Source organism: Ornithodoros turicata, chromosome 1 (assembly GCF_037126465.1).
Source record: "Ornithodoros turicata isolate Travis chromosome 1, ASM3712646v1, whole genome shotgun sequence".
NCBI lineage: Eukaryota > Metazoa > Arthropoda > Arachnida > Ixodida > Argasidae > Ornithodoros > Ornithodoros turicata.
The window spans coordinates 220349964-220376194 of NC_088201.1; the positions used below are offsets into that span (position 1 = coordinate 220349964).

The 26231-nt window shown below is 46.8% G+C and overlaps 1 long non-coding RNA gene across 2 annotated transcripts; it reads right to left on the minus strand.

Annotated features, from left to right (window-relative positions):
- Positions 1 to 24382: 24382 nt before the first annotated feature.
- Positions 24383 to 25430, minus strand: LOC135376762 (uncharacterized). Of its 2 annotated transcripts, none has more exons than XR_010417837.1 (3): positions 25353 to 25430; positions 24761 to 24838; positions 24383 to 24653 (listed from the first exon to the last, which is right to left on the minus strand). It is a non-coding gene; the product is annotated as an uncharacterized LOC135376762 (long non-coding RNA). The 2 variants fall into 2 exon arrangements; XR_010417839.1 differs by lacking the exon at positions 25353 to 25430 and adding an exon at positions 24918 to 25115.
- Positions 25431 to 26231: the final 801 nt, after the last annotated feature.

Sequence of the window (26231 nt, forward strand, 5' to 3'; positions counted from 1 at the left end):
GCGGATAAAGTTGCACGCTACACCTCCCATCGTGATACTTTGGCTACTTATCATGAAAACGACAGGATTCCGCGTGGGCTAGAAATCCAAAAAACATCAACCTTCCCCCTGAACCATGAACGCAATGTGCAATGGCTGTCCATTCTTAACAAAGCATCTTTAGACCTAACTAAAATTCTAATTTCTCACTGCCAAGATACTATCCAGTCTCTATCCGAAGACGCCGACGCCATTAACAGCACTACCCCGTTGTCACATTCTCATAGATCAGAGTTAGACAAATTCCTCCAAAAGAAAAACGTCCACCTGAAGCTCCGAAAGCAAAAGAAATTATTTAGAGACAAAATCGATTGCCCTCCAACTCATAATAATTCCACAGATTCGGCATCCTCTAATTCCGAAGCCAGTAGCAATACTTCACAACTACGTCCAGATACTCCGTTAGACAGCAACAGCCAGTTTGCCCCCGACATCCCCACACTAACCAAATCTAGCGTAGTGAACCTTTCTTCCCGTGGCCTTACACCCGCGGAAATCTCTCTACTGGAGAAGGGATTATCGTTTTGTCCCAATAACAGTAAAATCGATGAATATCAGCTACATCTGGATCTTGACAACTTTGCGCGGCGACTACGCCTTACGGAATACTTCTACGACAAACCGCAATGAAATCTAAATCCTTTCCGTATAAAATCCGATTTTACTCCCAACCCGAACCGAGATAAAAGTCTTGATATGTATATCAAAGCTGTTCAGAAAGATATTCTCAGTACTTATGCAAGCTCAAACAATCGGAAATTCCGGCACAATCTTACGAAAGCAGAACAGCAAAGCTTGTCCGCGCTAGAAAGCAACGAAGGTATCATCATCAAACAGGCTGATAAAGGAGGTGCCATAGTCGTAATGGATAAGCAAGCTTATGTGGCGGAAGGACTCCGTCAACTTAATTGTGCAGACTTTTACAAACCTCTCGAATCCGACCCCACTAATGAAATTGCCGCAGATATATGTAAAACACTAAAACGGTTAAAGACCACTAAGAAAATTGGCGATGCGCTCTACGAATACTTACTTCCTAAAGACCCTAAACCAGGCCGATTTTACATGCTCCCTAAGATACATAAACCAGGCAATCCCGGAAGACCAATTGTGTCCAGTAACGGTACCGCTACAGAAAATATATCGTCCTTCGTCGATCACGTTCTCAAATCTATCCCCCCTAAATTACCTTCCTACGTCAAAGATACCAACCATTTCCTTCAAACTGTATCGCAAGTAACCGTTCCCTCAAGCTGTCTCTTGGCAACGTTAGACGTCACGTCCCTTTACACTAATATTCCCCACGCAGATGGTATAGCAGCGGCCGTTTCAGCATACAAAAATCAACCTGACCAGCCGTATGATCCTACTGTCCTCACCGAACTGCTAACACTTATTTTGACCTCCAATAACTTTGAATTTGATAACAAGCACTATCTGCAAGTTAACGGGACAGCTATGGGCACGAGAATGGCCCCCAACTATGCAAATATCTTCATGGCATCCCTGGAGGAAACATTTCTCGAATGTTCCGTGTTGAAACCACTTGTGTACAAGAGATTTTTAGATGATATTTTTATCATATGGCCTCATTCTGAAAGCGACCTTCTCACGTTCATCAACCGGTTCAACCAAATTCACCCTAACATTGAATTTACCTCCCACTACTCCGCCTCCACTGTTACCTTCTTGGATGTGGAAGTCAAGTTACAAGACGGCGGCATCTCAACCAACTTATACCGGAAGCCTACAGATGCTCAGCAATACTTATCGTTCCGCAGTTGCCATCCAAGGCATACTAAATTAGCCATACCTTATAGTCAGGCATTGCGCTACCGCAGAATATGCACTAACGATGCCGAACTAGACAACCATCTCCAACGACTAGAACAAACCTTCATTGATCGTGAATACCCGGACAAACTTGTTAAAGACGCTATAGCCAGAGCAAGATCCACAGATCGCCAACAATTGCTCCAAAGATCTCCTCGAGCCAATGGTAATTCTGCAGTAAATCTCACTGTCTCATTCAATGGCAGCGTTCCTAACATTAGCCGGATACTCAACCGCCACTACACAATTCTTTCACAATCTGATCGGATGAAGGAAATATTCTCACAGCCACCGCGCGTAAGTTGTCGCCGGGCGCGGAACATCCAAGACAGACTAGTAAAAGCCAAAATTAACAAACTTCCAGAAAATAACATTGGTTGCCACCCTTGTAATGCAACTAGATGCCAAATTTGTAAATCAATGCAAGCCGCTAACTCTGCAGATAGTACCAATTCAAATTATCGGGTCAACATTAATGGCGACTTTAACTGTAATTCTTCCAATGTTGTCTATCTTCTTCAATGTAATGAATGCAACGCCCAATATATCGGACAGACAGCTACTTCATTTAGAACGCGATTCAATAACCACAAATCTCACGTCGCGAAGAAACCTAATCTGCCAGTGTCGCGCCATTTCAGTAAACCAGGACACTCAATTACCAATATATATATTTTCATCCTGCAGTCAGGCTTTCTTTCCCAGCGGCTCAGGGAACAGCGCGAGTCTTATCTCATTCATAAATTTCAGTGTCAGATAAACGAAGATCCAGGAATCCTTTCTACTATTCGCAACCTGCATTCCTAATCCAGCACAATACATACACTCTTTTGTCTCTTTTTCAGGCTCACGGGTATTTCCTCAAGGTCCTGCTGCACAGACCCGGTCATTCCCCTTTCACTTAGTCACCAACCTATGTTAGTCATGACAAAAGCGCATGCGCTGCTCTCTTTCCCTTGTACATAACCCTCTCCCATATATAAAGCTTGTTCTTGTCACCAAACCCCAGTCCCGTCGAAGGCAGCGCTGACTGCCGAAACGTCGACCCCTATCCCTACATGTCTTAATAAACTCCCCTTTGTGTTTTCCTGTAAGCTCTTTGTCGTCTTCTGATTTTTCCTGCTTATTTCATTCTCGTGGTCAACCGCCCTCCTAAGCTTCTAATATATATATATATATATATATATATATTGGGCGTCAACGACGCATACGATATTTCTCTATACAAAGAACACGTGTCCCCAGAATCGATCTTTTCGCCGTTTCGCAAAATTACATTACCGTATGCTTCCTGCATTTTTGCCTTCTTAAGTGTATTCATCAGCTGATTAGTTACTTCACTGTGCATGTTGACGAACCTGCACCGACTGAGTCGAATGTCCAGCTGTACTTTGATAGTGGGCACGAACTTCAGATTGAAGTCAAGACGCCTCGCTCTCTTTGGTAGATTAAAATCGACCGGCGGCCCTGTTTTAAGTAACGCAGAAATGTATACCGCTCCAGGAGAAACAAGTACGTATATTCAGATACAGAACAGGACTGAGAGGAGCTGAGCGGAGTTGGTAGAATCAGTTTCACAGGTCATCTTCAGGATGCGTATTACAGCACTTGTAATCGTATGCCTATTCCACATAACAGCATGTTCCAAGACATTTCGTTCTATGGAAGACTTGCTGGCATCAGACGTTCTTCATCAGCTTATTAGTGTTTTCGCAGCAAACAGGCCAGTGGACATCACAGTATCCGTTGGGTGTATCGACACTTATTCTCATCATGTGGTCAAGTTGCTTAATAGCATTTATGTTCCCATTGCTATGTGGACAGATATGAGATTCTTCATTGCTTCTTCGTGGAGGAACTGGGAACTCGCCATGTTGGAAGGACGAATTTTTCATATAATTTGCACTTTCAACGATTTCTTGATACTCAAAGTTTTCAACGGTTTCCGACACTACGCATTGGATCTATACATGCTACCAGAAGCCGCTGATCTAACGAGAATGGATGGTCAACTGAAACGAAGACTACAGTTCACAAACTTTCTAGATGCGTTTTCGTACACTGGTGTCTTCAATGTCAGCATAGCAAACGGCAACGCTTACTTGCGGGACTACGATGCGGAAGAATGCCTTTCATGCAACGCGCAATTACCGCTTCGAAAGCACCTCGTGAGAAGCCGAACCTTTGAAGGGAAGAATATAACGCTTATCTGCGAACAAGGAAACACATGCAAGCATCCCAATGTGAAGGCGCTTATGCGCACACTGCAACATAAAAATGCGACCATCACTGTGCTTGGGATTGACTTCAGAAAAAGTGATTATCACAAAATCTTGAGGGAAGCCTCGGCAATTAACTACAAGGGTAACGGTATTTTAGGACAAGGCGCCCATCTGCCCCTTGAAAGGAAAATGAATGCTGTCTTCCCAGGATATTTTGATTCAGTGGGTTTTTGGTTTTACGCTAAGCAACCGGAACAATTGCCCAAGGAAATGGTTCTACTCATTCCGTTCAGCTGGCAAGTGTGGATATCTCTGTTCTATTCATTTATTGCGTGTGTGCTTATCAGTTCCTGTTATCTTCGCATAAAGCGTGGAAGGAACTCACGCTTGATTGATGTCGCTGGGCCACTTATCAGAACCCTTGTGGGGCAAGGCATAGTGGATACAACGGTATTTCTCAAATATCAACCTTTGCGAATAATTTTCGGATTTTGGATCATTATCGGGATGGTTGTATCCACTGGTTTTCAAGGATTGCTAACGTCGTACTTAAGGAACATGCCGATGGCAAAAGGAATCGAGAAATTGGATCAGGACCTATTTTTAAAGCAAGGCTACAGAGGATGCATGTTGCACAGAAATAGCACATGCAAGGAGCGCTCATCTCCAATCCAGACTGGATGCGTTTGCTTCAACGCAGATGGGTCGATTAAGCGAGGAAATGACGGGAAGGATACGTACACAATACCAGGTTATAACTCTGAAAACGGTATTGACCTGCACAATGAACTCCTGCAAATTGGCTACATAAAGGTTGACGAACTCGTGGAAACCATAAAACTTGGTCCAGTGACAACTATTAGTTCCCCCTACCTTCACTGCGCCCGCAAGATTGTTGCTCAGGGTGTTGAGTCAGGATTATATGTGAGGGAACGCAACTTCGAAATGTTCAGAGTGTCGCAGCAACATGACAACAGCAAGTTGCAACGGGGATTAGAACAGGAAGCACTGAGCATGACCAATTTACGACCACTTTTTTTACTGTGGGCAGCTGGCATTCTGCTGTCTACTGTCGTCTTTTCGGCTGAAGTGATATTACACCGTTGCAATGGCGTTACGGTTCGTGGAATAAGGGTTTCCAGATGGCGCATGGTGAGAAAGATACGCTTCGTACTAAGCAGGTTTCCTCGTCTTACGTAGTCAGCCTTATTAGTGGGGCACATCGTGCTCATTCTATATCGTACTATGCTATTCTCATTTCTGTAGCTTGGAGAACTCATTGGGCACGCGCTCGCTGCGTGTGCAGGAAACTGCCGACGCTCTTCGAGCAGGGCTCCGGCTGTAGCGAGAATACGGCTGTAGATGGACTTTCCCTAGCACTGTACTCTATGCCCAACATTCTGCGTGAACATGCACTTCGACGTGTAACCTTCAACGTGTCACCTTCAAGTGCATTTGTACCGTTTATGCATATCGTTACTCTGCGAGTGAAGTTAATGTGTTGGCGTTTAATGTGTTGGTGTGCGACAGCAACATCACTGGGTGTCATGTGTGTTGTTGAACACTGCATAATTGAATTGCGGATTAAAATATCGCCATGATTCCCGCAATCTGTTGTGAATCCTTTGAACCTGCTGCTAGTTTGCCGATACTTTATTCTTTTACGTCGAAAAAGTCCACGAAATGTATTTCGAGTCATGTCAACAGTATAGGCGTCTTTGGATTAACGTGACGTGTAACGTCAGGCATGCCCCACAAAGCCATTAACCCCCCATCAACATCCAGCGAACGTCAGGTTGTGGATGCTGGGTACGTCTCACGAACGTACACATTTGCTCTGGGATACGTTTTAACCACGCCTGTACTACCGTGCTAATCAAGAGAAAATTATGCGAAATGGACATCGTAGGACCGTCGATGCGGATGTTCTAGGGACCTGTGGAGAATCTATTCTGGCTCCATAGGTATCGCACACCTATGGAAGTATCATAATTTTAATCATAAAATGAATACAAGGACGCAAGTGTGCACCCAAGACACTTTATTTCTATGTGGATTTTATTTTTCATGGGCATTCACACATGCCTGCTGGCACATAAGCAATCGTAATACTGGAAAAATTGACAAGGTGTCATATCCAGATCATTCCCGTTCATACAGATCGTGATCACAATATCGCCATGTTATGTAAATAACAAAAGAAAAACATCAATGTTACTCGGCTTATGATTAGTTGGTATCCTGCATGGAATCGACACCACTGTATTCTCACGCTCCTTCACGCCTTATAAACGACTACCGGTTTCTCTGTATTGTTCCGTCGTGTGTCTTCCAGCCTCTGGAACTTACTGGCCAAGTCGCAGTTCTGCCGCCGAGGCACATTGATAAAAACGGCAGACATAATATAGGTATGATCTGTCTCTGCCTATGGCACGTACGCATACCAACGTTTGGCAGTATTTCCCGTTTATCTAGCATTCTTAACCGCAACGCATAAAACAATAAAATTTTAAAGTAAACATCCCACACTTTCTGGGAGACGCTGAGGCGCACACAACGAGGAATGGCCGCAGCTGAGCGGCATAGCCATTTATACCTGAATGAACACCAAGAACACAGTGAGTGGGCCACAAAATAAAAGTAGCACACACACGCTAATATGCCTATATTACAAGCTCAGCTGGGATCGATTGCATTTTTTCACTAACCAGTGGGCTAAAGCGACTAGAAGAACAATGGAGTCTAAAACGCGAGCGCTAATAAACAAAGGCACCACGGCGTTTACCTGTGTTTCGGTCATAGGTAGTGACCCCCGGCCGTTTGAAATCGTCCGCACAACGGGCGATTGCATCACGTGATTCTCTCGTCTGTGCGTGGCGATAAAATGAGCCTTATGCGCAGATTTCTCCTTTGGCGGCGACGCTGTCAGACGGCACAACGGGAGAGAAGAAGCACGCGGAGGAAAGTGGTGCTTAAACGCCTCTTTGTGGACACAGTGCGGATGGGGTGCGCACGGTGTCCATAGAGTGATACACCGTCGGACGTCTGTATACTGTCTGCATACTCATTGGAGCATCCCACCTAACGCGTCCAGAAGGCGTTCAATGAATGTTCACATTAGGCTGCAGATGCTCGGACCCTTGTCTGCTGTCCAGGGGCGGTTGCTGGTTCTGTGGGTACGTAAAGCGATTATGTACACGTGTCATCAATCAGAGAAAAAAAACAGGAAAAAGCAGCGACAGTTGCAGTGCTCTGGGGAGACCTGAGCACCCACAACCCTGGGGCGTCAGCCCGCCGGTCCGCATGCGAACAAGCAGCACAATAATGGAATCAATGCAACATGGATTTATTGACCTTCTACGCCACGATATGTAGTCCACCAAGGCCAGCAGCTGCGACAAAACAACACCTCCTTTGCCCTGTAACACCATGCCTTTTATCTCTTCCACTGCTCACGCCCCTCTTATCGGACGCATTGGAGGAGACACACATACTGAAGCGCCTTCCAGGTGCTTAAGTTGAAAGCTTTGGGGTGCCCGACGACATTACTCCCCCCTTAAAGGGCTGTCAGATCGTCGGTCATGTAGAGAATGGCGTCGTCGGCTACCGGAGGAACCGGTTGCGATGCGGGCGGCCTGGCAGGTGAGGATTCCAGCAGCAGTTGGGTACGAAGGCGGCGTAACGTAGCGATGCCGGTGGTAACAACGGATACTGTGCGGGCTGCTTCGAGACTGGCTTGGTGCAAGGTGCCTCTGCGCTAGGTCCCACTGTACACCTCGGGCACTTGATGCTGAGGACAGAAAATCCACCTCTCCTCGGTGGTCAGGGGTTGGAGGGGGTCCAAGGGGTGCCTGTATGTTAGTGTGAGACCCCTGAACGGGGCAGGAGTCTCCCCGCAGCGAGGCTGGCAGCTCCATCGGGAACGTGAAGTCTATGCCACAGGCAGGCCATTGGCCACCACCGTCCAGGAGGCCACGGGGCGGTGTTGAGGAAGTGAGGAGTGGACTGTGCGGTGCGGGGGTCCAGAGCTTCATGCTGGGTCTCCGCGTGATGCGGACAGGAAAACCGGGCGGCGAGAGGGTAGGGAGGAACGTCGCATTGAAAGACGCCTCGGGGGACGCAAGTCGTAGCGGCTGGACGCAGGTCCGGGAACGGGTTCAGGGTCCAGGGCTTTGAGGGAGGCAGGTTGCAAATCTGGCTCCTTCCCGTCAGGGTATCGGAGGTGGTAAGATTTCAGCTCCGAGATATGTACTGGCCCAAACTCTTCGCCCGTGTCGCAGCAACGAAGCCTGTAAGTGAGGCCGGAGGAGCACGCACTTAACTCGAAGGGGCCATCCCCCATATCGGCGAGTAAAGCTGCAAACCTCGTGAAGCATCACTTAGCGGATGAGTCCGTCGAAGGACGAGGTCACCAACGCTGTAGGTGAAGTTCCGACGTCCACGGTTGTTCTGGCGAGCCTGCTGCAACCCAGCGACGTTCAGGTCCTCCCGAGCCGTCCGAGCTGCAACGTCCAGTCTACTCCGGACTTCCTCATCAAACCTTGAATAAGGAGACCGAGTAGCGTCATCCCGGAGGCGCAGAGCATTCTCCACTGGAAAAGGGGCCTCTCGTCCCAAGTTTAGGAACGCCGTCGTCCGTGAAGCGAACGCCAGCTCAGCCAGGCGAAGATCCCAGTCACGGTGGTGCCGACAAATAAAGCCAACCAACGCCATTTTCACGTTCCGGTTAACACGTTCGGTAATGTTAGCCTGAGGGTGATACGCGGAAGTCTTCTTGTGCTGAATGCCTAAGACAGCGCAAGAATCTGAGCACACGTCACTTGTAAAGTAGGTTGCATTGTCGGTAAACAGCTGTGCGGGAAACCCGAACCGGCTAAAGGTGTCGAGTAGTCTTTCCAACACTCTGGGAAGTCAGCGTCCTGAGAGGAAACACCTCATCCCATTTGATGAAATACTCAGTAACCACAAACAGATACCGGCTACCTGCTGGACTGCGGTGAAATGGTCCCATCACATCACAATCAACTATCTGCCAGAGTCTATTGCTATTCAAGTACGTACGTGTCGCTAATGCGAAGGGTATATTTAATTCAATGTCAGGACGTTTATATAAGCTAATGACTGACATTTCTCATCGCAGTGAAAGCAGCACTAGGCAAGTAACAGAATTTGCGGACGTACTTCTTCAAGCAACGTCAAGGAAAGGAAATCTGGAAGTGGTGCATGTGAAGTGTACACGTCTCGGTCGGACCTCTATCAAGATATGACCTTCTTGACCAACCCAGAAAAGGAGTGTCATCTCTTGACATCAGCCTTCCCAAATCGCAATGCTCCGCACACCACCTGGAGTCTGCTACCACGTCAGCTGACTCCCCTCAGTCAACACCCTCACCGAAGAACGAAATGGTGGAAGATTTTACATTTACTGATTCGCTGGACGAGGTAAGGAACCTACACGCTGTCGATTTCACCAGAGCATACATGCTGAAATGATCGTGTACTTCCCATTCAGCCAGAAGCTGTGACAGAAGCACCGAAAAGAAATATGGGGATAGTAGTGCACAAGCAAAAAGGAAGAAAAAAAGAACACCACTGCACAAGATATGCTGAACAAGGCATGCTCCATGCTGGACGAGCCAGAGGATAACCAAGATGTGGATCACCACTTCGGAATGCTGGTCGCAGGGCAGCTATGGGACATGGACAGTATGCGCAAGAGCATTCTAAAGATACAGATCATGGGAGTGGTCCTGCAAACAAAGCACAGTGTCACACTGTCAAGGTATGCATTTATTTGTGCAGCCGTCATAATGCACCGCATGTACAAAGTACGTAGTAATGTTTTTTTTTTTCAGGTCAGGACAAAGCATTACTGAAGTTAATTTAGTATAATGTGCATGTGCACATATATATGGGACACATGGGAGGTATGGAACGCGTTTTGTAATTTAGTTGTGTATTTCTTCCATGAGACTCATTTAGAAAAAACTCGAGAGTGACGTGGCAGGAATCAGGCAACGAAACATTAAAGACAAACACTGAACAAGTCTTCGTCAGTGTTCCACTCAACAGCTATTTCAAGGCTAGCTTACAAGAGTTACGTGCCTAAGTGATTCAGTCAAAGAATCAAACAACCGCAATGTAGACTAAGGTGGCTTGATGGGCTAGTTGGTGCATACAGGGTGTCTACCAAATTGCAGCCTTCACATTCCCTGACTTTTCCAGGTTTTCACTGTCTATTTCGAGCGGATTGCCTGACCAAAAGAAAAGGGAACTTGGTGCTTGCTGCTATGGTTTAATACAGATCATAGATCATTAAACATATCATTATAGAATATTATTCAGGCCGCCCTACCTTTCTGCCACTGAGCTTGTCATATTGGCGAAGTGTTACTAGTAGCAACGTTGCTGCGGCGTGGCCCCTCAACCACTGATCGGCACTCGCAATTCATTGTGCTTCACCACAGCACTTGTCTGCGATTTTCCCTGACATCAGCTGCGTTTTGGCAAATTCCCGGCCAATCCCGTGACTTTTCCAGCCGTATCAAGATTCCCTGGTAATTCCAGGTTTTCCAGGTTGGTAGACACCCGGTCCATAGTCTCGGAAATGCAAGAGCAGTAAACTACAGCGTCTTTACCAGGAACTACATCTACTGTTCCATACTTACTACTCCTCCCCTAATGTGATGTAAACAGTGTATATATAGTAACAGTTCTTTTCACTGATCCCTATTGTCATCTCTGTTCACAGTATTTTTATACATTTTTCAACAATCATCGTTCAAGACGTCAAATAAAGATTGCCACTAATTCGGTGGTTTTCAGCGACTCAGGCATTTTCTTGCACTCGTGCACATGCACCCAAGCTGAATCGTCGAAACGCCTCTTAGATGTTGGCAGGATATCAATGTATCAGAAAGAGATGTAGAAACGTTACGCCGGTACGCCAAGAAGGTCGAGCATGAAATCGTACTTAATCACTATTTTAATTCGTCAAAGTTTATTGTACTACTGTGAAGATGAAAACGAAGCGGTATGATAGTTTGCTTGCAAATTTTCTTACGATCAGTGGGAGTCGAGGAGCTTGTCCTGCCATGAAACGGCACTACGTTCACTGACCAAGTACCTCTTAAAGTTTTCTCATGCAGTGCGGGTAACTTCGGATGGCCGAGCACCAAAGCTTGGAAGGTTCTCCAGTTCTCCTTGAGTATTTGAAAAAGGAAACATTGTGCAGTTCAATGTGGTTTTCTCATTGCGTCACTCCCGCAATTAAAAATTGTCCAAAGCCTTCCTAAATGGTGGCGAAAGTTTCCAGAAGGTAATTGCCGAAAGTTCCACAATCCTCTGGCGAGTATGCCGGAAGTTAGAATTTTTTATCACGTTAGGTGAAACACTCTGTATAACTATTTACAATTGAGATGGATCGTTCCACATTGAGCTTCACGTTGCGATAATGCGCACTTAAGAGGTAATTTGATGCATATGACGCGTATATGCATTGAATAATATTTCCGTCAAAATGTTCCAGAAACATAGGACTGTTTTCGTGCAATAAAGGCATATTGCTTGAGATAACCCCCGAATCCCAACTTTTCCGTCTGTGTACTGTCCACCGATCGATCAGATTTTCCGGCAGTCAACTTCATGGGCGCCGTCACGGGTGGGCAGTGGACAGGGGAGGGTGGGGGTGGGGGGGGCTGCGGCAGAATTAGATGCAGGTCCCGCACAGTGAACCCCCCTCCCCCAAACATTCTGCCCTGCCTCTCTCCCACACTCCTCGAAAAAAATTATGGCGGCGCCCATGGTCACGTTAAGGAATGGCATCTTAGCTCATTCTTCACCATAGGCAAGAAGAATAGACACCCTTCTCAGTGCTGTTGGCATACCACAACAATGCTTATGTCTCATATGAATTAGGAATTCCTGTTGCTACCCAACACACTCTGCTTCTATTCTTCCAGCCACGTGACGGCTTCTCTTAGAAAGCGTTGACTATACGAAAAGCTACGTTTGATATGTTTTTCCGCGTAATTCCAAAACACTACCCAGTGCAACACATCGTACTTTCTCTACTCTTAGCGGATGATAGGTGATCCTCTGGCAACCTAGGTTAGCATGTCGACGCCGAGACGCCACTGCCTTCCGACTCCGAGTGGTATCAGATATCGTTGGAGGAAAGAATGCAGGGATCTTTCGTCAGCATACCCTTCCACTTCTGCGGCCGAACTTTCTATAAGCTGTGTTAAATTGCAGATGTTGGCTGCGTAGTGGCTTTCCAAGTGGACTGATTGCGTTAAATCAGGACATGTGATTCACGATGAAAAGAAGGATACTTCTTGGTATGAGAGTGGTCAGCCAGTTTTAATGGCTTGGTAGTTCTAAGGTACGATACAAGCCATGCATAGGCCGTCGACGAAGGCAGCCCTTTCATGTTCATCATTATTTGAATTGAAATGTGAAAAAAAAAATGTGTCGTGCGTTTCGCACGCTAGCGGAGCCAGCAGACCCGTGAAGCTTGTATGTGATCGTTTCCATCGAACTGAGATGATAGCAACATTCCGGGAATCGTGAATACATTTCTCAATGTTATAGACGTGAAATGCACATACGACTGTGATATCATTCATGCAAACTGCAAGCGTAAATTGGAGGTACATGCGTGCCAGAAAAACAGAATCAGAACGCAAAGGGGATGCTTCCTTTAGTTATGAAAATAATTACAGTTATGAAAACAAAGGGCACACATGTAGCAGTTTTCATTTCCAGTTGAGAGTGGTGCACCATATGAAGGTGTCAGCTCTGGTCTGTTCGTGAAAAACGCCGACGTATGCTTGAGTATTGCTCTATAGCAACTAATTGCTGAGTATGTCTCGAGTATAATTATGTGTACGACGCGCCCACTGCTCTCACACCGCTCGTCGCATATTTATGAGTATCGCCAGCTGGAATTCGGTCCGCGAACATGTCCAGTTTCCTACAGGTAGCACCCAATCTATTTGTATTTAAACGGAACACAACAACAACAACAAAAAAACGCAATGAGCTAAGTTTTCTTGTTTTCGGTGTTTATATTTTCCGAGGTATTATTAGGTAGAGCAAAGATGAGTGACAAAGAGAAGTTGTTGACCATTGTTCATAATTTTGCGCCACCACTGCGTCTCTCAATATGTCTCAGCTGATACGTACGAGGGTGGTTCCATAAGTTTCCAGCCCGACCAACTTTTAATAGTCATAGAGACGAAACAAGTGTATCACGTTTCGACATAGTCACCCTTAACTTCGAAGCACTTTTGACACCTTTCAACCAGCATTATTATACCCTTGAAAAAATAGTCCGAAATTTTGTCCGCAAAATGCTGGAAAACTGCCTCTTGCACCTCACTATCGTTTTGAAATCTCCGTCCTCTGAGATCCCTCTTCAAGTAGGGTGGGTGGTGGATTTCTTCGAAGCCGCACTCCTTCAACAGAAGCCGTGTGGACAGGGACATTGTACTGGAGCAACGGAACACCTCGACTCAACCTGCTACGCCTCTTTTCCTTGAATGCGTATCGCAGTCGGTGCAGGATTGAAGCATTATAAGTCGCATTCACTGTGGTGTTCCTCTCTTTGAAGTCGATGAGGAGGATCTCGTGACAATCCCAAAATGTTGTTGCCATGATCTTCTTTGTGGGTTGTTTGACCTTGGCTTTTCTTGGGGGTGCTTCTCCTGGTTTGCGCCGTTCCATCGACTCATTTTTCGAAATGGGATCATAGTAGAGCACCATAGTCTCATCCCCTGTGACAATTGACTTCAATATTTCTTCTTCGTTCTCTTGACAGAGCTCCAAAAACTCCTTGGCACAGACGACGCGCAGTTGCTGTTGAACTGACGAGAGAAGTCGTGGCACCCATCTCGCACTGACCTTTTTCATGTGAAGGCCCTCGCCGATGATGCGAAAAATGGTTGTTTTGGAAAGCCCCAGCTTTTCTGAGATTTATTTCACCTTCAGACGCCTGTCGCTCAGCACTTCCTCCTCGACAAGAGACACATTTTCTTGTGTCACCACTTCCACTGGACGACCATCGCGTGGATCATCTTCAATGGACTCTCGCCCCAGTCGAAACTGCTTAGCCCAGTCTTTTACCGTTGTGTACGACGGAGAGGCTTCCCTGTACACGTTGTCCAGTCGCGCTTTAATTTCTTTAGGCGAAAGTCCCTCTTTTGTCAAGAATTTTATTACAGCGCGGTACTCGATTTTTTTCCATTTTAACTGAAGAGCGCACCCTGGCTGTTTGAAATGCCGCTCTCCAACCGACAAACGCGTGGAGAGGGTTGAGGGTGGTGCTCCGACCCTCCAACAGATGGCGCCACGCGTCCTTAATCGCATTTTCAAATTGGCGCGCATCTTCTACCTCGGGCCGGAAACTTATGGAACCACCCTCGTATCTTGCGTGTTTCAACATATCGCACGACAGGAAGTCGAGCCATGAAATTACAAATTACGTTAAATTTTTCGCACTCGGTGCTCCGCTTTATGTTTCTGCATGCAGTCTGCATCATAACTTACTAGTTTCATCCCGTCTATCCTGACCAAATCGTGGGTGTTCCCCTTGTGGTAACTAACGCTGCAGAGCATTTCATTTCATCAGTTCATGTACATTTATGTCTAGCAGCTCAAATTATTTTACCTTCAAAATCCAACGTGGGTTGCATTGCAACTCTTTGAACGGATGTTACCTTGTTATGTGCACTAAATGCCGTGTTCAGTATAATGGAGAAACCTCGAACACCATGAGGAAGGTCCATAAATCCGATATTGATAATAACCATACTACACCCGTTTCTACACATTTTAACCTTCCTTGACACGCTTTAGGTACTGACCTCAAAATCGTTATCGTTGAATCGGGTTATAACAGTGCCATGAAACCTAAAAATCGCGAAGTTTTTTTTTTTTTTTTATTGCAGAATTCCAGCCTCTGAAGCATCATGGTTCGAACACCTACGAAGGCCCACTACTGTTATTACTGAACGCGTAAATAGTTTCACATATATAATTTTTCACATAATATATAATAAAATAACCATAAACAGACACACACACACAAAAACTGTAAAACATCTCTCGATTTCTCTTTCCATATTTTCTCCGTATGTCTCTTTCGTGAGACCACCTGCGTCTTCATGATCTCACAGTCAACTGCTTACCTTTGTACTCCGCACTCATTCCGTCGTCATAACACCCTCTCTCCTTACTTCCTCGAACGCCACCTACGTATATGCGTTATCGCTTCTTATGCAATCCCGTGGACTCGCGTTATGTTGCATCTCTGATACCCGTGCTTTTGTATTTACGTTCATTTGAATTTTACCTGTATTTGCATCCTTTCCGTTACCCTGTGACCCTCTCGTACCAGAACTTCCCCATCAACTGTATATATGTGCCTGTACCATTTTCCTTTGTTTGACAAAGCACGTGTGCTACCCTGTGTCCTTGTACATATTCCCCTCTCATTCTTTGCAATTGTCTTGCGTCACCATAATATCCCATTCCTGTTGAAGACAGCGCTGCTGTCGAAACGTCGAATACCCCCTCTTAGTTTATTAAAGTTCCCCATGTATTCCTTGTCCTGTAGAAGCACCGTCTCCACTTCTGATCTTTATTGAATATATTTTTTTTTCGTGGTCAACCGCATTCGTTTATTTCAACTTATATATATATATATATATATATATATATATATATATACACAGAGAGAGGGGGAGAGAGGGAATATTAAGGGAAATATCTAATACGGGAAAAAAGCCATTACAGAAACAAGTAAATGACACTAGACGTGTTTGAAATTCAAACTTACAGATTAAGATTGCTTCTATGGCTGCACGCAGAGAAACAGATACTCATGGAACGATGCGACAGCACCAGAGGACACGTGTTTCGCCGTGTTTGCGGCTCGTCAGCTCTGGGTAGCTGCGCATCGTTCGGAATTGGCAATCATTCGGAAGGGGTCGCTCAGCGAGCGATATATACGTGGGACGGTGACTGAGCCACAATGCAAGCCAGTGAATTATAATGAGGGAAAAAGGCAATTTTGTCCTCTGGTGCTGTCGCATCGTTCTATGAGTATCTATATATATATAATCATATACATATATATAATATTCTTGTACGTGTTAATATTAATTTTGGTCCTGACGAAGACAGTGTCACTGTCGAAACGTCGACCCCTTGGGCATTTTACTATTTAAGGTCTCCCTATGTAATATAGTAGTGTTTGTAACTTCCCTAAAATCTGTTTCGACATCTTTTTTGCAACATTTGTTAATATGTAGTATATATTGTATATTTCAATTATGTATTATACATATAATATATATATATATATATATATATATATATATATATATATGTTTACAATTTGATCGTGCACTCCCAGCCAAGTACAGCTGTTTCGTCCTACTTGGGACTCATCAGCCTGGCGTAGGGAAGTGACACGATCTTGGGTCGGCGCTAGCGGTGCGTCTCGGCGAGACGTCAATGTTCCACGGTGACGGCGCCACCTGTGGAGGCCGCAGTGCAAGCTAGCAAGTACATATACAAAGGGTAAATAGCCGAAGCTCTGTAGCTGCACGTTGAGCATATGTTCACAATTTGATCGTGCACTCCCAGCCAAGTGCAGCTGTTTCGTCCTACTTGGGACTCACAGCCTGGCGTAGGGTAGTGACACGATCTTGGGTCGGCGCTAATAGTGCGTCTCGGCGAGACGTCAATGTTCCACGGTGACGGCGCCACCTGTGGAGGCCGCAGTGCAAGCTAGCAAGTACATATACAAAGGGTAAATAGCCGAAGCTCTGTAGCTGCACGTTGAGCATATGTTTACAATTTGATCGTGCACTCCCAGCCAAGTACAGCTGTTTCGTCCTACTTGGGACTCATCAGCCTGGCGTAGGGAAGTGACACGATCTTGGGTCGGCGCTAATAGTGCGTCTCGGCGAGACGTCAATGTTCCACGGTGACGGCGCCACCTGTGGAGGCCGCAGTGCAAGCTAGCAAGTACATATACAAAGGGTAAATAGCCGAAGCTCTGTAGCTGCACGTTGAGCATATGTTTACAATTTGATCGTGCACTCCCAGCCAAGTACAGCTGTTTCGTCCTACTTGGGACTCATCAGCCTGGCGTAGGGAAGTGACACGATCTTGGGTCGGCGCTAATAGTGCGTCTCGGCGAGACGTCAATGTTCCACGGTGACGGCGCCACCTGTGGAGGCCGCAGTGCAAGCTAGCAAGTACATATACAAAGGGTAAATAGCCGAAGCTCTGTAGCTGCACGTTGAGCATATGTTTACAATTTGATCGTGCACTCCCAGCCAAGTACAGCTGTTTCGTCCTACTTGGGACTCATCAGCCTGTTGTAGGGAAGTGACACGATCTTGGGTCGGCGCTAACGGTGCGTCTCGGCGAGACGTCAATGTTCCACGGTGACGGCGCCACCTGTGGAGGTCGCAGTGCAAGCTAGTAAGTACATATACAAAGGGTAAATAGCCGAAGCTCTGTAGCTGCACGTTGAGCATATGTTTACAATTTGATCGTGCACTCCCAGCCAAGTACAGCTGTTTCGTCCTACTTGGGACTCATCAGCCTGTTGTAGGGAAGTGACACGATCTTGGGTCGGCGCTAACGGTGCGTCTCGGCGAGACGTCAATGTTCCACGGTGACGGCGCCACCTGTGGAGGTCGCAGTGCAAGCTAGTAAGTACATATACAAAGGGTAAATAGCCGAAGCTCTGTAGCTGCACGTTGAGCATATGTTTACAATTTGATCGTGCACTCCCAGCCAAGTACAGCTGTTTCGTCCTACTTGGGACTCATCAGCCTGGCGTAGGGAAGTGACACGATCTTGGGTCAGCGCTAATAGTGCGTCTCGGCGAGACGTCAATGTTCCACGGTGACGGCGCCACCTGTGGAGGCCGCAGTGCAAGCTAGCAAGTACATATACAAAGGGTGAATAGCCGAAGCTCTGTAGCTGCACGTTGAGCATATGTTTACAATTTGATCGTGCACTCCCAGCCAAGTACAGCTGTTTCGTCCTACTTGGGACTCATCAGCCTTGCGTAGGGAAGTGACACGATCTTGGGTCGGCGCTAACGGTGCGTCTCGGCGAGACGTCAATGTTCCACGGTGACGGCGCCACCTGTGGAGGCCGCAGTGCAAGCTAGCAAGTACATATACAAAGGGTAAATAGCCGAAGCTCTGTAGCTGCACGTTGAGCATATGTTTACAATTTGATCGTGCACTCCCAGCCAAGTACAGCTGTTTCGTCCTACTTGGGACTCATCAGCCTGGTGTAGGGAAGTGACACGATATTGGGTCGGCGCTAACGGTGCGTCTCGGCGAGACGTCAATGTTCCACGGTGACGGCGCCACCTGTGGAGGCTGCAGTGCAAGCTAGCAAGTACATATACAAAGGGTAAATAGCCGAAGCTCTGTAGCTGCACGTTGAGCATATGTTTACAATTTGATCGTGCACTCCCAGCCAAGTACAGCTGTTTCGTCCTACTTGGGACTCATCAGCCTGGCGTAGGGAAGTGACGCGATCTTGGGTCGGCGCTAACGGTGCGTCTCGGCGAGACGTCAATGTTCCACGGTGACGGCGCCACCTGTGGAGGCCGCAGTGCAAGCTAGCAAGTATATATACAAAGGGTAAATAGCCGAATCTCTGTAGCTGCACGTTGAGCATATGTTTACAATTTGATCGTGCTCTCCCAGCCAAGTACAGCTGTTTCGTCCTACTTGGGACTCATCAGCCTGGCGTAGGGAAGTGACACGATCTTGGGTCGGCGCTAGCGGTGCGTCTCGGCGAGACGTCAATGTTCCACGGTGACGGCGCCACCTGTGGAGGCCGCAGTGCAAGCTAGCAAGTACATATACAAAGGGTAAATAGCCGAAGCTCTGTAGCTGCACGTTGAGCATATGTTTACAATTTGATCGTGCACTGCCAGCCAAGTACAGCTGTTTCGTCCTACTTGGGACTCATCAGCCTGGCGTAGGGAAGTGACACGATCTTGGGTCGGCGCTAACAGTGCGTCTCAGCGAGACGTCAATGTTCCACGGTGACGGCGCCACCTGTGGAGGCAGCAGTGCAAGCTAGCAAGTACATATACAAAGGGTAAATAGCCGAAGCTCTGTAGCTGCACGTTGAGCATATGTTTACAATTTGATCGTGCACTGCCAGCCAAGTACAGCTGTTTCGTCCTACTTGGGACTCATCAGCCTGGCGTAGGGAAGTGACACGATCTTGGGTCGGCGCTAACAGTGCGTCTCAGCGAGACGTCAATGTTCCACGGTGACGGCGCCACCTGTGGAGGCCGCAGTGCAAGCTAGCAAGTACATATACAAAGGGTAAATAGCCGAAGCTCTGTAGCTGCACGTTGAGCATATGTTTACAATTTGATCGTGCACTGCCAGCCAAGTACAGCTGTTTCGTCCTACTTGGGACTCATCAGCCTGGCGTAGGGAAGTGACACGATCTTGGGTCGGCGCTAACAGTGCGTCTCAGCGAGACGTCAATGTTCCACGGTGACGGCGCCACCTGTGGAGGCCGCAGTGCAAGCTAGCAAGTACATATACAAAGGGTAAATAGCCGAAGCTCTGTAGCTGCACGTTGAGCATATGTTTACAATTTGATCGTGCACTGCCAGCCAAGTACAGCTGTTTCGTCCTACTTGGGACTCATCAGCCTGGCGTAGGGAAGTGACACGATCTTGGGTCGGCGCTAACAGTGCGTCTCAGCGAGACGTCAATGTTCCACGGTGACGGCGCCACCTGTGGAGGCAGCAGTGCAAGCTAGCAAGTACATATACAAAGGGTAAATAGCCGAAGCTCTGTAGCTGCACGTTGAGCATATGTTTACAATTTGATCGTGCACTGCCAGCCAAGTACAGCTGTTTCGTCCTACTTGGGACTCATCAGCCTGGCGTAGGGAAGTGACACGATCTTGGGTCGGCGCTAACAGTGCGTCTCAGCGAGACGTCAATGTTCCACGGTGACGGCGCCACCTGTGGAGGCCGCAGTGCAAGCTAGCAAGTACATATACAAAGGGTAAATAGCCGAAGCTCTGTAGCTGCACGTTGAGCATATGTTTACAATTTGATCGTGCACTGCCAGCCAAGTACAGCTGTTTCGTCCTACTTGGGACTCATCAGCCTGGCGTAGGGAAGTGACACGATCTTGGGTCGGCGCTAGCGGTGCGTCTCGGCGAGACGTCAATGTTCCACGGTGACGGCGCTACCTGTGGAGGCCGCAGTGCAAGCTAGCAAGTACATATACAAAGGGTAAATAGCCGAAGCTCTGTAGCTGCACGTTGAGCATATGTTTACAATTTGATCGTGCACTGCCAGCCAAGTACAGCTGTTTCGTCCTACTTGGGACTCATCAGCCTGGCGTAGGGAAGTGACACGATCTTGGGTCGGCGCTAGCGGTGCGTCTCGGCGAGACGTCAATGTTCCACGGTGACGGCGCTACCTGTGGAGGCCGCAGTGCAAGCTAGCAAGTACATATACAAAGGGTAAATAGTCGAAGCTCTGTAGCTGCACGTTGAGCATATGTTTACAATTTGATCGTGCACTGCCAGCCAAGTACAGCTGTTTCGTCCTACTTGGGACTCATCAGCCTGGCGTAGGGAAGTGACACGATCTTGGGTCGGCGCTAGCGGTGCGTCTCGGCGAGACGTCAATGTTCCACGGTGACGGCGCTACCTGTGGAGGCCGCAGTGCAAGCTAGCAAGTACATATACAAAGGGTAAATAGCCGAAGCTCTGTAGCTGCACGTTGAGCATATGTTTACAATTTGATCGTGCACTGCCAGCCAAGTACAGCTGTTTCGTCCTACTTGGGACTCATCAGCCTGGCGTAGGGAAGTGACACGATCTTGGGTCGGCGCTAGCGGTGCGTCTCGGCGAGACGTCAATGTTCCACGGTGACGGCGCCACCTGTGGAGGCCGCAGTGCAAGCTAGCAAGTACATATACAAAGGGTAAATAGCCGAAGCTCTGTAGCTGCACGTTGAGCATATGTTTACAATTTGATCGTGCACTGCCAGCCAAGTACAGCTGTTTCGTCCTACTTGGGACTCATCAGCCTGGCGTAGGGAAGTGACACGATCTTGGGTCGGCGCTAGCGGTGCGTCTCGGCGAGACGTCAATGTTCCACGGTGACGGCGCTACCTGTGGAGGCCGCAGTGCAAGCTAGCAAGTACATATACAAAGGGTAAATAGCCGAAGCTCTGTAGCTGCACGTTGAGCATATGTTTACAATTTGATCGTGCACTGCCAGCCAAGTACAGCTGTTTCGTCCTACTTGGGACTCATCAGCCTGGCGTAGGGAAGTGACACGATCTTGGGTCGGCGCTAGCGGTGCGTCTCGGCGAGACGTCAATGTTCCACGGTGACGGCGCTACCTGTGGAGGCCGCAGTGCAAGCTAGCAAGTACATATACAAAGGGTAAATAGCCGAAGCTCTGTAGCTGCACGTTGAGCATATGTTTACAATTTGATCGTGCACTGCCAGCCAAGTACAGCTGTTTCGTCCTACTTGGGACTCATCAGCCTGGCGTAGGGAAGTGACACGATCTTGGGTCGGCGCTAGCGGTGCGTCTCGGCGAGACGTCAATGTTCCACGGTGACGGCGCTACCTGTGGAGGCCGCAGTGCAAGCTAGCAAGTACATATACAAAGGGTAAATAGCCGAAGCTCTGTAGCTGCACGTTGAGCATATGTTTACAATTTGATCGTGCACTCCCAGCCAAGTACAGCTGTTTCGTCTTACTTGGGACTCATCAGCCTGGCGTAGGGAAGTGACACGATCTTGGGTCGGCGCTAACGGTGCGTCTCGGCGAGACGTTAATGTTCCACGGTGACGGCGCCACCTGTGGAGGTCGCAGTGCAAGCTAGCAAGTACATATACAAAAGGTAAATAGCTGAAACTCTGGAACTGCACGTTGAGCATATGTTTACAATTTGATCGTGCAACAGGGCACTGCGCAGAACAACCACGCTATGCCATACGTAGGCAAAGGTGACAGCGTGCGATATACTGAAACTCAATATTGTTAAGTACTCCGGCGCCTACGTACTCTAAACCGACAATATACGCGTCCCGAGAGTCGATGCATTCACCGTTCCACAAAATTTCATTATCGTGTGCTTTATGTATTATGCCTTCCTCTTAACTATATTCACCCACTGATTACATCATTCATTGCGTATTTTCATGTACCGGCACCGGTAGAAGTGGATATCGTTCTTGAAGCACAGGCTGCAGATCGAAGCGTCTCGCACATTTTGAAAAAAATAAAATCGACCGGTGGTGCCGTATCCAGTAATGTAATAAGGATGGGGCTACCTGAGAAACATACCCACGTAGAGAACCGACTGAGAAGATCTTAGTGGAATTACCGCGCTGTCAATTTCATACGTCAGCTCGCGGCTGGACTATGCGTCTCACAGTAATTCAGATTGCGTGCCAATTCAACATAAATGCCTGTCATAACACATTTGGTTCTATGGAAGACGTGCTGACATCTGACGTTCTTCAACTGGGTGTATGGACACCTATTCTCAACATTTGATCAAGTTACTTCATAACATTGACGTTCCCATCGCGGTTTGGTCAGATATGAAGATCTTCGACGCTGCATTGGAGAGGAACTGTGCAGTTGCACGTCTGGAGGGACGAGTGCTCCACATAATTTGTACTTACAACAATTTCTTGATGCCCGGAGCCTTCGAGCCTGCCCTACACTCTAAAGTCCGTAAACCATAAATAGAAGTAAAAAACTTGCAAACTTTTTACCTCTATTTCTAGAGGTAACTATGTTACCTATACTCTGAATAACCCTTGTACACAGGTTAAAGCATAACCTGTAGTCACTTTCCACGTTGCTGCCCATGTAACTCTTACACAGAGGTTAAAGTATAACCTATACCCACCCACTGCGTTGCTAGGTTTGTAACCTTTATCTTGAAGTTATTCAGTAAAGCCATCTACACAGGAAGGCGGGGTGAAGCGTCCCTGAGAGCATTGCACGAACTCCTAATAAAGAAGCACACAACAGAGAAATGTGTCCTAACAGTATTGGGTAATCATAACTATGCGCTCGCGGATGCCGATTTGCCTGTACCTGAAGCAGAGTAAGCTCGACACGCGCATCTTTTTGGAAAAATAAAAAAAATCGCAATACTAAAAAAAACTGTGGAGCTCAGTTGCAAAAAAAAAAAAAAAAAACGAGTAACAATGGAACCACTGAAAACAAATTAAACGCATGTCACGAGTTTCCAAAAACCTCACGGAACCAAATATCGTTCACTGCATGCCGCTATGTAAAGTATTTCATTAACTAAAAGGTTGTGACACGTTCTCAAGGACACCTTGCCCAATAAAACGCAGGAAATGCTAAACGAAAATATGAAGCTTTTCTTTGCAAACACAGCGTTACTTTATTATCAACGGTTCATACTACATAGTATTCTACGCAAAATACTCGAAAAATATACTGTAAAATTCTTTATCATCTTCATATGACACATGGAAAGATCATTGAAAGAATGAATTGTAACATATTAAATAGGAGTAATATTAAAAGTTCAAGATGCAATACACTTTGCACTGAAAGTCAAAATCGAGTTCACAAGTCTCTTCTTCAGTGGAGCAAAATATCTCCGAAGGATCATGCAGAGAAAAGGCATATATGAAATATGAGTATTACTAAACTGCAGAACACCTTGCACTGAATGTACATATAACGGAACTGAGTTGACAAGTCACTTTTTGACTTTAGCAAAATAGATAATTCGTAGTCATCTTCACATGACGTGTAGAAAAATTATCTAAATGAAAGTTTAATGAGATGAAGAACCCCAACGCATTTTGCACTTAAGGCACGTTACAAAAAATCAGGGGTTCCTCATAATGCAACTTCCGAACCTGATCTGATTTTACCAAAGTGGTGTCAATCTGTACACCCATTTCCTGAAACAATTCCTCTATGCTGCTTACAACGCAATCGACAACCACCTTGGGGCACATGTGGTGGCCCTCTGGGTTATGGCATAAATAGTCTTTTTTTTTTTCAGATTATTCTTCGAACTTTGATCTGTTCTTTCCATCTGCTCAAGTAGCTCACCTATACATTGTGTTGGCTGGCTCATCCTGTCATGTTATGTCATCCTGTACTCGTGTGCTTAACTAAATACAAAAATTCAAATGATGTATGTATCTTTAGATGGTTTCAAACGTTGTTCCACAAGTATCGCAAGAAGGGAGAAAGCCACACCCAACACACTGAACAACGTGGTCACAAAAGCACTGGAAATACCTAGTCGACAATCTACAATGTTGGCAAATATAGGTTCGTACATGGCTGGCTGGCTGGCTGGGTTTGCGACGAATCCCGAGCTTGCGGAGAGTTGTGGGAAGGACCTGGTTTGCTGCTATCTCTCTGAGCCTCTGCAGAGTTATAGACTGGGATTGGGCTGCTGCTGTATTTCTGCTGGACTGTTCGTATGTACTTCTGTGGCACAAGATACCTAAATATAAACCGCAACGTCAAAAGGGGGCGCGCTGATTATTTCATTTTTACACGTATCCCCACAGTTTACGAGTGCAGGAACCATTACCCACACTATTCACTTACCCTCTGCCACAATACTGCCAGGTAACTCATGGCTGTGTCCATCAAATTTGGAACCAGTGGAGCTGCGCTATGGGTTACCTGCGAAGAACAATCTTTTTTACTGCAATATTCTGCACAAATTGCAAGGCCATAATATATCGGGTGCTTTTAGTCCTACCACTTTCTGTGCTATTGCGCCGAATGCAATTGTAACGTTAAAAATGCTTTGCTCATGACGTCTCAAGTTCAAAACAACCTGCGAAGAGCCAAATGATAACGGTTACACAAGTCTGACGTGGAAACGCGCAGCTTGCTTATCCTCCTTTTCGGGATTCTATCATGTAGTCACAGGCAACCAAGTGATGATAACCGACATTTCAGTGCAACGACAGAAGAAAAAAAAAAGACCATAAGCGACCGTTAAAATAACTGGTTAGGAATCGACTTAAACAATAGTGAAGGAAAAGAACGAATGTCTAATTCAGGACGAGGAAGAAGCAGTCGCAATTATGATGCGTCTTTGGGATCACTAAAAGCGAATGCATCAAGAAGTTTCACGCAACCCAATCACTTGCTCAACGCATGCATAAAGCGCGTTCCTCGTGTTACTAACCTGTTTCACTCAGTGCTGCATGCTTGGCTCGTACATGGTGACAATAACAGCATGCTACTTCCAGTGCATGTCCATTTTCATCCATTTCTCCAATAAATGCATCACGATCACAGCCGGCGTCCGTGCAGCGTCCCTGTGTGAAACCTCGAATGTCTGTGTGCGTCCGTCACATCATATATCCACCTGCGAGCTTCGCAATGCAACATTGCACTAACATGAGAGTGAACTACGCAGGAATGTAATAGCAAGTGCAAAAGGTTACTTACTATGTGACTTTGAATTCAGTTGTTTCCAATGCAACGGATGTCGAAGCGGCGAGGTACCACACAGCAAGCGAAACGCTCCTCCCGCTTTTTCCTGATACACGCTGTTGCCAACTGCCACTTGACGTGCAACCTCCACCTGCCGACTTTCGCGAAACTGCGGACCACTTCGCTTTTATAAGTAACGCTGGTAACTTCTCCAAAAGCGTAACGCCGTCCTTAGGGGTAACGCCACTGTTTCTCTCGCAATGTAACCTGTAAAAGGGCAGCGCACGTCCGCATGTAACCTTTGAATGGGCTGTAACCTTTACATCGAGCACAAATAACTTGTATTTCACAAGTTAGGTGCGTATCAGAGTAACGTTAGAGGGAACTAGATTAAGAGTGTACAGTGCGCATTCAATCTGTACATGTTACCAGAAGGCGCTGATCCAACGAGGACAAAAGGTCTACCTAATCCAGGCGCACAGTTGACGAACATTCTAGCTGTATTTTTGTTCGCTGGGGTCTTTAATGTCAGTATCATAAACGGCGACGTTTACCTGAGGGAGTACGACACGGAAGAATGTCTTATACCTGTAACCCACAAATCATGCTGCTGGAGCATCTCCTCAGA